General features: G+C 48.4%; 1 long non-coding RNA gene across 1 annotated transcript; it reads left to right on the top strand.

The window, feature by feature from the left end:
• The first annotated feature begins 7,237 nt into the window (after positions 1-7,237).
• LOC120654854 lies at positions 7,238-7,884 on the top strand. The gene is made up of 2 exons (XR_005667197.1): positions 7,238-7,489; positions 7,579-7,884. It is a non-coding gene; the product is annotated as an uncharacterized LOC120654854 (long non-coding RNA).
• The last annotated feature ends 2,228 nt before the right edge of the window (positions 7,885-10,112 follow it).

The raw sequence follows: 10,112 nt of genomic DNA, 5'->3' as shown, positions 1-10,112 counted from the left end.
TGGCATTGCATCACGTTAGTAGCATCACAAGGGAGCAAATCACACTTCGAGAAAGATATTCATGCTAAATATGATATATCATCTCTACAAGGGTGATAAGATCAATGTTGTGCTTTCATGCCTATTGAGTCACGTTCTATCGAACTTAAAGTTTCTATCTCTAAGTTCATAGGCAAAGTGGCTCATACATTTGGTTTTTGTGTTTAAACCTCGCTTGGATCTTAATTTGCCTAAGTTAATATAAAAGCTTGCGAGCATTTTGTTTGAGTGTTTGAGGGGTGAGGTTGTCTCTCGAAAATGATCCAAAACTGAGTGTTTATGGCTTTGGCTTTAAGTTTTTGGATCAGAAGTAGAGTTTGTAGTTCAGCAGAAAATTTCTTTAACCACCGGTTAAACCGATGCCTTGCTTTTCATCTCATCGGTTCAACCGGTGCTTAAGTCTTCGTGGCTAGGTTTCTGCAACGCCTCTGGAACATCCTCCGGCCGTTACTCCGATGGATCACCGGTGCTTCCGATGTATGGCGGATGAACCGACGCTTCAGCATCGGTTCAACCGGTGCTACTGCGTGGAGTAAATGGGCCTTGCATAGCCTCTGGACCTTACTCCTGCAGATACACCGACGCCCATCGGGTGTTCCGGTGCCTCAGTGGCGGATCTTCCGGTGCCCTTCTGACCACGTTTCAATCTCGTTCAAATCTGGTCAAACTTACACCGGTGATTACACCGACGTTCTTTTCTCCATACCATCGGACCTTCCGGTGCTTAGGGTTGGCGGGCCCGCTCGTTCTGTTTCCTCTTAACTCTTTCCGCGGGCCCACGCGTCAGTCTCACTCACTGTTCTTCTTCCTTCACGCGAAACCGCCGCCCTCACACACGCCCGTACGCCTCTCCGCCGCCGCCACTCCTGCGCCGCCCCTCTGCTGCCGCACGCGCGCCGCACCTGCACCGCTTCACCGCCGCGCCACAAACCTCGCGCCCGTTCACCGCCTCTCGCGCGCGCCCGAGCCACGCTCGCGCCGTCCTGCTCCGCACCTGCGCCGCCTGTGCGCCGCTGACCCAGCGCCGCCGCCTGTAAAGCCAGCACGCCTTCTCCGCGCGCCGTGCATCCTCCTCTGAATCTCCTCACGCGCAGGGAACTGAGCTCCTGTGCCCCTCCCACCTTGTGCTCATCTGCACTCAAGGTGTTCGACAGTTTGTCTCTAAGACAACTTGTGTTGTTTTTGTCGGTTTTTTCCTCATTTGATCTATCAGGGTATGATCTTAACCTCCTCGTCATGTGTTGTGTCTCTGTTTCACTTCAGTTACACACATGCTCACATATATTACTTATCTTGCACAAATCACACTCTTGCTCAAACACTTCAAGATCTTTATTAGTGTGTTCTTTCCGAGGATATCCACTAGAATTCTTGTTTTAGGCTCATATCCCATCATACTACTTCTATGACAGATGGCAGGAGACAAGAAAGGCAAGAGCAAGATGGTTGTGCAGAAAAAGAAGAAGCGCACCCGTGAGGACCGCGAGCGAGAGCAGGCCGAGGCAGTGGCAGATGCAGCTGACAGGCAGGGCTCACTCAGGATCAGAGAGCCTCAGGCTCAGGGGGAGCCACAGCAGCAGTTACGTCGCTCAGGACGTACTCAGACAGCTCAGGCCACACCTGAGTCCCGCTCACGTCCACGGACTCGAGGTGGTGGCACTCAGAGGGGAGCAGGTCATGCACCGCAGCAGCACACCGACAGTCAGACTCAGACAGGTGGTCAGGACAGTGGTGAGGAGCTGCCCGAGGTTGAGTTGTTCGATCTCAGGGGTATTCCAGGACCTAGGGTCAAGAGATTGCGTTATGTGACCCCAGAGCAGTGGTTTCCCGAGCAGAGGGATGTCGGAGTTGATCGTCGTTTTTACACTCTGCTTCAGGAGTCTTTTTACCACACCTACTGCCAGTTGGACATCAAGATTAGTGAGCACAAGATGCTCCACTGGGTAGCTATGCGTGTAGCAGCAGGTGGGACTCCAGTGCTTCCTCTCTTTGAGAGATATGTTGGATTGCCTGCTCTACTCAGTGAGAGGTCCAGGTATATTCGAGAGTGGGTTCGAGTCTTCTACGCCACTCTGTTTATTGAGGAGGACCGACAGTTTATAGACTTCATGTTCCAGGAAAGGCACTATCGTCTGACCCGAGCACGACTGGCTACCTATCTTGGAGTTCAGATTGCCGAGGAGCCACACTTCATACACTATCAGGCTTATGGCAGCACGGTACCTCCTCGACGTCCTCACGAGTCTCACGTTCCATCTGATGAGGAGATCAGTGTTCTGTTTCAGCAGCCTTTCCTGCCTGGCACACCGAGGACTCCGGACAGGCTGACTCCCATGGCACACACTATCCATCTAGCCTTGAGGAAGAGCTTATTGTTTTGGATTGGATACAACGAGGGGATCACAGCTCTGCAGCAGTGGCTTCTACTTTATATCATGACAGGTCGTGACTTTGACCTAGTCGACTTCTTTATCTGCGAGCTAGAGGATGTGATTCTGGATGGCATGACAGTTCACCGTCGGCATCCGTTTGCTCATTGGATCTGTTGGATTCTGGCTCAGCTAAGTCAGAATGAGCATATGGATGAGCTGGAGCACTCGAGGACACAGTTCAGTTTTTACTCACCAGCTACTCCTTGAGACGGTCGTCGTGGCTCGAGAGGCCAGCGCCGAGCACAGCGGGTTCTGGATGAGCGTTTCTTGGCTGAGGGCAGAGTTGCAGATGATCCGACAGCAGCCGAGGACGCTTCACTAGCAGCTGCAGAAGCCCAGCTCCCACACTACCTGATCACTGACTCAGAGGACTCGGAGGATGACGAGGACTTCATTCCCACTGTTACCGTCCCTCGAGGAGCTCATGATGATGAGGCAGGATCTTCTGGTGCAGCACGAGCCCCCGCTCCTCCAGTCTCCACCGCTCAGGTCACTCAGCCAGATGCACTCGCTGCTATTCTTACTCGGCTCTCAGATCAGCAGGACAGATTTGCAGCAGCTCAGCTGAACATGCAGGCCGAGCAGGCTCGCCAGCAGGAGGCCCAGACTCTAGTACTTGAGGGGATTCGGCAGCAGCAGGAGGCCATGAGGTTACAGCTTCAGCAGCAGTCCCAGATCCAGCAGCAGATGTTTACCTTCTTCTCGGGATGCTTCGGTCAGCTGTACCGACACACTGGACTGCCAGAGCCTCAGCTCCCTACACCCCAGCAGCTCCAGTTCGACCCCACTGCTCCTCCTCCACCTGCTGGCGGATTCATGCAGACACCCTTGTCATCTTTCCCGGTGTCACCACTTCTACCGACCGGGTTGTTTGCCAGTCCTGTTCCTACTGCTGCCCCGGCTCCTGCTCCACAGCCTAGTGTCTGGACAGCCGAGCAGCGTGCAGAGTTTCATAGACAGCAGCAGATCCTACACCAGCTCCAGCACCCCTCGGCTCAGTCACTCACGTTCGACTCTCCTTCTCAGCCCGAGGTGCTCCGTCCGTCCGTCGTGCGCCCCACTCAGCCAGACCTGACTCCCGTCACGTCTGCTCCTCCGACGGACTCCACGATCGTCGCCGCGCCAGCTCCTACCGCTGCTCCAGCTACTTCTGCTGCTCCGACGACTCCGGTCGAGCAGAAGTCTTCTTCGGTCGACGACGACTGGACAGACGACGACGCCGACGACTCCGCCGCTCAGTTCTCCACCGGACCCAGCCGGAAGACCCCGCCTTCTCCAGCTCAGGATTAGATCGCCTTCCTTTTTGGTGCTTTGTTGCCAAAGGGGGAGAGGTGTTAGGGGGAGGGTAGAGAGTTAGGGGGAGGGTAGAGCTAGAGAGAGAGCTCGTAGTTATCAGGACTTTGATTCTTTGTATCACATTTGGTGTTAATTCATGGATATGTACATTTGTCGCTTGAGTATGCCGCTCTTTGAGACATATCTATGGATTTCGTTTGAGCCGTTGAGCTCTTTGGTCCTGCTTTTGGTTTGCTCGTGTTTTTCCTGCTTTATCTTTCTCGCTCTCTCGTTATTTATGGTTGTGTTGTCATCAATCACCAAAAAGGGGGAGATTGTAAGCATCTAGGCCCTCAAGGTATGTTTCGGTGATTAATGACAACCATTATTGTGACTAATGAGTTTGTGCAGCTTAATAGATCATTATCGCTCATTTGGTCATATGTCAAAAGAGGCCCCTCAAATTTCGATCATTCAAAAAGGCGATCTCGGCTTTTAACTTATATTTGTCAAGGCTAAGGATCTTTCTAGTCCTAAGTGTCACAAGGTTGAGAAGGACACTTAGGTTAGTATAGGTTTTATAGTTTTGTAGTGATCGCACTATTAAGAGGGGTTCATGAGTTAGTAGCTTGATCAATCTTGAGTTGGCCCTAGAAATATTACACACTCACTCAAAAACAGCAAAAGATGGTCAACAGAAGTCAACACAACTCTTGGAAGAAGAAACAATCAAAGTCACATTCGAATCCAAGTCAAAACAGCTGAAAACAAAGAAAATCAGTAGCACCGGTTGAACCGGTGCACTAGCATCGGAGCATCCGATGCATGGCGGAAGGACCGATGCCCTGTCGGTCTATCTTCTCTGGATGAAGGCAGACATCAAGTAAAGCACCGGTTGAACCGATGGTCAAGAAGATAAGCACCGGTGCAATGAAAGTCCTTTGTTCCAGAGAGCATGTTTGGTGGACTCCAACTTCTCTTCAGCACCGGTTGAACCGACGGTTCAGAATCAAAGCACCGGTGCATTGGATGTACTTTGTTCCAGAACGCTTGTTTGAGTTGATCAGCGAACCTCTTCAGCACCGGTTGAACCGATGCCCCTACGGAGCATGTACCGGTGCAATGACGCAAGCGTGGATACTGTGTCAGAACTTCAACGGCTACTTCTTTGACACAGAGAGACCGGTTGAACCGATGCCTATATTTTCTATACCGTCGGTTCTTCCGGTGGTCACGGTTTTTGTGCAGAAAACCTCCAACGGCTATGTGACCTCCTCCACTCTATATAAGGGTACCCCCTGGTTCATTTCAGTTGCCTTTTGACACCTTGAAAACCTGAGGCCACCCTTGAGAAGAAGAGATAGAGCTTTGAGCAAAAGAGAGAAGATCTAGTGCTTAGTTTGTGCTTCAACCTTGAAGAACTCATCCATTGGAAGTGTAGCAAGTGTGCTTGAGCTAGGGCCAACTGAGTGTAGGTCAAGTGAAGGCTTAGGAACTTGTTACTCTTGGTGTTTGGCAGCACCTAGACGATCTTGGTGATCAAAGTGTTTCTCGCGGAGCTTGCCAAGGATTGTGGGAGCCCGGAGAAGAAGATTGTACGTGGCTTGAGCTCCACCACGCCGGGATGGTGAACGGAGACTCTTAGTGAGCGCCCAAGTCTCGGTGACATGGGAGGTGACAAGACACTTAGTGAGTGTCACAACGTGGATTAGGGGTGTGTGCCAACACATCGACACCACGGGAAAAATCCGGTTGTCTCTTGCACTCTCTTTCATTTCAAGCACTTACTTTCATGCTTCCTTTCATGTGCTTGACCTTAGAGATCATAGCTTAGCTCTACCTTGCTTAGTTTCATATCTTTGTTAGCTTGTGTAGTTTGCTTTGTTTAGCCGGTTGGTGAATTGAGCCTTACTAGCCTTGCATAGGTTAAGGTTGTTTTATTGCTTTAGAATTTTGAAAAAGGCCCAATTCACCCCCCCTCTTGGTCCATCGATCCTTACAAGAGCACGAGGAGCAGATGGAGAGGAGGCACAAAGAGGAAGCAGCGGAGAAGGAGCGCGAAGCTGAAATCCAAATGAGGCGTCAAGCTAAGGCAAGAGAGGTTAGGGAGAGGAAACTTGAGCGTGTTCGTCGCGCTAAAGCAGAACTAGAGGAGAACCCTGATGCTATGAGGAAGGGGAAATGGCCTCGATGCACTCAGTAGATTGCACGATGGAAGTTGTAGGTTGTTATTATGTTTGCATGTGTCAAGACTTGGTGGATGTATGTCTAATGAAGTAGTAGACTTGGCTGTGTTGGGTGATTTGCTAAACTACTAGTGTTAATTATTTCTAGTATTTGAGTTTGAACTGGAACCTTGTTTATGTTGTCTCGACCTTGTAGTTTGGAAGGTTCTTGTAGTGCCGTGTTTAGCTTGGTGTGAAATCTTGTTGAGTTTCATATAATTGTTACATTGTATGTTCGACTTGGGAGGGACAGACGTGAATGACAACCGATGTGAATGAATTGAGTATATCTTTATTCCTTCATGGGTGGCACACCTGCAGGGTCCAAGTGTTTGGGTTGTGTGAAAGTACTTTACTAGTGGTCCACGGGATCAGACGACAGGAGCAGCTGCTCACGGGGCACATAGTGGCACTGGAATTTTGTTTTTATTGCGCTGCTAGTGTCCCCCGCCAACTACGTTGGCGCGGGATATCTATTACGTTGCACCAAACTGTTTGGCGTGGACTCGAAGGGACAGAGGTGAAGTCTTGTCCGCGCCAAAGTAATTGGCGTGGGTAGACAATTTTTACATGCCATTGCATTTGGCACGGGCTAGGTACATACGAGCTGACAAGCATGCAACTTTTTTTTTGATTCCTTGCAGAGGAACCTTTTTAGGCTCACGGGGGTACACAGTGGCACTGGAATTATTTTTTAAATACGCTGCTTGTGTCCTGCCCCAAAGTAATTGGCGCGGGATATCTCTTACGTCGCACCAAAGTTTTTGGCACGGACTCGAATGGACAGGACGCTTCTGGTGAAGTCTTGTCCGCACCAAAGTAATTGGCGTGGGTCGTCAGTTTTTACATGCCATTGCATTTGGCGCGGAATAGGTACATACGCGCTGACAAGCATGCAACTTTTTTTGATTCCTTGCAGGGGAACCTTATCAGGGGAATCGATTTGCTAAGAAAGTTTTTTTTATTCGCTGCGGGGGAACTTTTTAGGGGAATAGATTCTCTAGTTTTTGCAGTATGAAATGACATGGATTGAGTCATGTACCTTATTGTCCACGCCATAGTAATTGGCGTGGAAAATCTGATGTTACGCGCCAACGGATTTGGCGCGGAAACAGAAGATATCAGCATGCACCTTTTTTTGATTCGTTGCTTGACAATCTTTGGTTCTGCATTCTTTGGCAGTATATTGTCGCAAGAGTTGTGCTATAAAAAGAGGATGATATGCTCGTGGGGAGTGTAGACATTCAAGTAAGCCTTTTCTGTGCATATAGCATTATGACATCCTCGTCTCGGGCAGATATTGGTAGGGAAATGGAGGCACACATGGGAGGTCCTCCTGATGATCCAAATAGGTGTATTACATATTGCAAAGTATGGCCGAAAGGTGAAGAGCCGCTGGATTGCTATTGCCAGATGCGGTGTGTGGCCAACATTTCTTGTGAGCATGAGACTTTTGGTCGGAGGTACTGGTGTTGCAAGAATATAAAGGAAGTTACAAATCCGGTTGCAAGCGCACATGTACGCTCGAATTTATGCTTTGTGACGTATGACTCGCTAAGCTTTGATCATCTTACAACCTTTGTTATGTTTTCAATTTTTCATGATAGCCTGGACCTGATGCAATCTTGAGCATTGACTATTGCTACTTCCACGAGTGGATCGACACCTCCATAAACCATGGTGATCAGAAATATTTGGCATGGTTGAAGAAGGTGGACGATGACATCCGGAAGTGCGAGAGTGGGCACGGTAGAGGCCTTAAGTGATGGAAGTAAGCATCATGCTCAATTAATAAGAATGTCGCCCATTATATGTATTCACAGCCATGTAAAATAACAGTGTATCCTATTTGTGTAAAATAACCATGTATCCTGTTTGTAAGAACCATTTGTCATGAATCGTTGGTGGTAGCATGTTTCATTTTCATTAACCTAGGGATGCATTATGTCAAACAAAAGGAGCACTCTAACAACGACGAGGTCAAGAACCACTAGCTGAACAACCACAAGCATAGGTTCACTAGTATAGTACCATATTTTTGAGCTGACCGTAGCATTAGTACGAAATAGAAAATACAGTGGGCGGGATTGTGCCGGCCACAAAGGCATCTCTGAGCTCAGAATTCCTTCGGCTCACGGTAAGAAAGGCCGGTGCTCATGGAGTCTAAGCTCCATGCACGGGGTGATGAGTTTTACAAGTAGTCTGCAACAATTTCGTGCAAAAATAAGTTCACATATTTTAAAATTCTTATAATTGAAGAAGTTGGTAATTGAGGTTTCCGTGGACAACTTACCGCCAGCTTCAAACTCGCCGATGTTGTTCGTGTTGTGAGAACTGTAATTAGAACTCCATGACTCGTAGTTGCGGTTGATTGGAGCTTCGAGCAATGTTTGTGCTGAAAGGTGAAATGGAAGATGTGAGACATAAAACATTTGAGAATTAAGTGAATTAAGAAAATGCCATATAAAGCAATTGTCACCCTCGAACTGCCGTGCATAAGCTGCACGAAGCTCATCTCTGTTGTACCCCCATTCATCGGCTGTATAAAATGGTAATCTCATCAGTGTATCGTATTGCAACAAGCCGTGATTTACCTGTGCAAGTATAGGTTCAAAAAAGAAAACCCGTGTCATACTCTGCTGAAACATGGCTTGGATCATCTGTTCCACTTGGTGAGTTACGCTGTACCTCCTGGACTACAGATTGTTGGGCCTCTTCATTGAGTCTAGCTCTCATGGTAACTCAGTAGGTATGCATTGCCGTACCATTATAAAAACGGCGTGGGTAGGAGAAACCGCCGGGCATTGATTCCTCAACACCTCCACCATAGTGAAGCCTTACAATTCTGTCCATCTACACATTGTAAAAATATAGACCACCATTAAGTGTTGGGTGCAATTCAAATTGTACGCACAATTTTACTACAGAAGCCTAACATCCTAGTGGCCGTGATTGGTTTTGTTTGTTAGGGCCAAACTGATTTGGTGTTAACTGGGCTGCAGATATCTACTACCTGCGTTCGGTTGGCATTTAGATTTATAATCCTCTAAAGGCCGTGTTAGGTCAGGGCTGCTTTGGTTGTGCATCCTCTAACTACCAGCTGCCTGCTTCAATCCAAGGTCTGGCTAGCTTTCGGTGTAGATCCTCTATTTACGAAGTAGTTTGGTTTGGGTATAGCTAAGGTTGCAAAACTATTATCCTGTGCAAAACTATTACAAAACTAATATCCTCCACAACCCAAAAATCAGTTAAATCAAGGCCATGAGAAAAGTTATCTGAACTCGATGCGTAGCCTTAACGCCTCCAGAAATCAGCGCCGGCGGCAACGGCGCCGCCACCGCGGCCCAAGCCGAAGCTGACGCCCACGCCCACGATGGAGAGGATCCAAGTCACAGGACGCCCAAAATGCCACGTACCACTCCGCAGGTTGCCTCACCGCCGCCTACCGCATTGTCAACGCATTCCTGCTAGAAGATAGATCCATCATTCCTGTGAACGCATCTGTGCAGCACTGTTTTTTTACAAAAAAGGTCACTAGATTTGTCTCCCAAAAAGGTCAAATCATGCAGAATTCTACACCCTACAGGCTTCAGATGATGCAACCCATCTATTAATACTCGAATAACCCATTTAACCTAAGATACAACCGATGGGAATGGGAATGAACCAACAACCAATGGGAGGAATGAACATGGGGATGAACCAGGGGATGCCGATGCGGCCTCCTATGGGAATGGGTCCTGGTGGAATGCCCGGTGCTGGCTACAATCAAATGGGTGCTGCATACGGTGGTCAGCAGCCATATGGAGGATACAGGTGAGATGAGAGGCTGCAGGTTGAGTAACAGTTTAGAAGGCATATGTTTTCAGCATATGTTTTCAGCTCACCTGGTTTTGCTTTGTGTATGATTTCTTGTTCCTTTTGGGGGTGGGTGGGTATAGTTTTTGTTACTATTCTTTTTACAATCCATGATAGATACTGTACCTACTAAATAGCAAATAGCAAACAGGTGAACGAAGGCGACGCTACAACTACTGTGTTGTGTAGGATGCAAAGCCTTGATACTACAAGCTCCCATGTAGTTGTAACTGTATAATTTGCTATAGGTTGCTTTTGCGGTAAACATATTATTTGTTTCAGC

This window comes from Panicum virgatum, chromosome 1N, assembly GCF_016808335.1.
Source record: "Panicum virgatum strain AP13 chromosome 1N, P.virgatum_v5, whole genome shotgun sequence".
Classification (NCBI taxonomy): domain Eukaryota; kingdom Viridiplantae; phylum Streptophyta; class Magnoliopsida; order Poales; family Poaceae; genus Panicum; species Panicum virgatum.
The sequence above is the reverse complement of the archived record's forward strand: the minus strand, read 5'-3'. Positions and strand labels throughout refer to the sequence as shown.